Here is a 2,436-nt window from a genome sequence, read left to right on the forward strand (position 1 = left end):
AACTTACTAAATGTAGAATATGAATGTCTTAACACAATAACTAAGAAAACGCCAGGAAAACTATGTTAACCAGTGTGAGGAAAATATGTCAAATTGTATGTAAAACCAGCATATGGTCCCCCAGGATTGCGTTAATGTACACAGCTATGATTTAGTTTAAAAAAAAAATCTGTCAAAATATTAAAAACTATCGGTTATAAATGTAGAAGACAATGCAAAAACATTTAAAAATATTTAGTATGTTTTAATTAAAAAATTTAGAAACACTAAGAATTGAAGTGTTTTATTTCATTGTAAAAACTCAGAGTAGTCTGAATAGTGTTGCCTTTTTTTTTTTCAAATAACTTATGATACTGAGTAAACATCTTCTGTACCATGGCAAATTGTCATCTTCCTTTTAAGTTTGGATAAGGTTCTATCACTTTTTTTTTTTTTACCACCACTTCCTCTGAGACATATTTATCTTTTTCATTACAACCACTTTCCTCCTTTATGTTGATAAGTTTGTCTTCACTAAGTTCCTCTGGATACATAGGCAGCTAGAACAGCAGCAGTATCAATATTCCCATGAGTAGGGATTTCTTCTACAACTCTACCAATGTTCTGCCCAAATTTCACTTCCGGCATTATTATTTTGCATTTCTTTGCTGCATTTTCATTTTTGTTGGCTGATTCTTTCAACCATCCACCTTTTCTAAAGGTCAAGTGTGGTAACAAGGAGACAGCACAACTGCACGCTTTGCTGTGAGTGAATCAAATAACAGAAGCACAGGGACCAACCACTGGCAGGATTTGAAAGGAGTGATAGGGTCAGTCACTGATCATAAAGCTCATCTGCTGCTTACACAGCCATCGTGGGCGGACAGGCGAGCAGAGAAGCGCGTTCTTCATGCCGTTACTCACAGTTAATATACTGTGGAAACTGAAATTTGAACCAAGCTGTTAGGAGACTGGTATCATTTGATTAAGTCATGGCTACTGAAATTTTTCCCTATGGAAACCCAGCAAATCAAGAACTGCCTACATACCCTAATTATCTATATTGGCCCAGACTGGCTTCATGCTGACTTCTGAGTATCACCCAATCTCAATTGCCCATCAAATAAGGAATTTTAAAGCACACCAAATGCAAAAGAGTACATATTTAGTGGAGATTGAGGTGGTTTTCAATTGCTGTCATTTTCTAATCAAGCATTAAATGTATTTTAGAATGAGAGAATTTTAGAAATAGAGAAAGGACATTTAAAGACCCCCATGATTTGATACTACAAATTACCCAGCATGTTTGTTATGAATTATTTTTCCTCCTTCAATTTCAATTTGCTCATACAGACACTTATGGTCAGAGCTGCGCTCAGTTCCACGTTTGGTAGAACCACAGGAAGGACAAGCATGGAACCATTCTAAGCCGTCTTCATCAAGACAGTCACAGAGGTCCTTTCCACTGAAAATCAGGAGACCCTGGCTATCATAGACCTTATTCTTTGCCAGTATCACTTGTCTGTCTGAACCAGCAGATGCATTTTTTATAAGCCTTCTCTTTTCTCTTTTACCAGTTTCTGGAGCAAATTCGGTTTGCTTTCCTGGATTTGTAAATTGTAAAGACCTTCAAGCTTTAACTGGTTTTCTCCTCCGGCAGTCTTCACCATCAACATTCACACTTCTATTGATTATTTGTGTACATTTTGGACAAAGCTTCTAACCAGGTACAAGCTATCTTCCAAATTTTACACTCAAGAAAGTGGCATCATCTAAGTCAATTACATGCAAATTGGGAGGGGGTACTAGTTTTTTGTGTATGTTAAATGGGCCACAGCAAGTCTTCTGCAAATCCTCCAATCTGTCAATGTAAATTTTTACATAATGAAAGCAAATTATGTTGTTCCCAGAAAGTGTCATTCCAGTTCAGAGCTGAAGTAAGAGCATACATACCATTTGGTGACAATTCCTGCAAAGTCTTGAAACCTCTGTGATGAGTATAGTAGGTTTTGTGGCACTCATTTGCTATAAAGCTGGACTCCAACCGAACATGGATCTATCATTCTTGCTTCCATCAAATCTTCCTATTTATTTTGTTTAGAGATTTCTCTTTAGTAGGCCACGTGCTGGTCACCCTTAGCTTGCGCTCTCCTCCACCTTGGTTCAAGCAGAACTCCAGTCCGCACAGGAAGGACTCAGCTCCCCTCTTTCTAGCTTGTCCTGTGGCCCACTGAATTTTTAAATGTTGCTGTGTATCTCCTAAAACTGTCAGTAAAGGATGCCCAAAATAAATACAGCAGATGGTTCGAAGATGGTAGTACTATGGTGTGCCGTGGAAAGAGAGGAAGTAGAAGATAACAAGAGAGATTGCGTACGTGGGGATTGTGATTTTAGATAGAAGGGCCAGCGGTGTCGTTCTAGCAGAGATCTAAGGGAGGGAAAGAAGTCAGGTATATG

The 2,436-nt window shown here is 38.2% G+C and overlaps 1 pseudogene; it reads right to left on the reverse strand.

Moving 5' to 3' along the window:
- Positions 1-1,272: 1,272 nt before the first annotated feature.
- On the reverse strand, positions 1,273-2,042 carry LOC128593691 (ARL14 effector protein-like; annotated as a pseudogene).
- Positions 2,043-2,436: the final 394 nt, after the last annotated feature.

Source organism: Nycticebus coucang, chromosome 9, assembly GCF_027406575.1.
Source record: "Nycticebus coucang isolate mNycCou1 chromosome 9, mNycCou1.pri, whole genome shotgun sequence".
NCBI classification, from domain to species: Eukaryota; Metazoa; Chordata; class Mammalia; order Primates; family Lorisidae; genus Nycticebus; species Nycticebus coucang.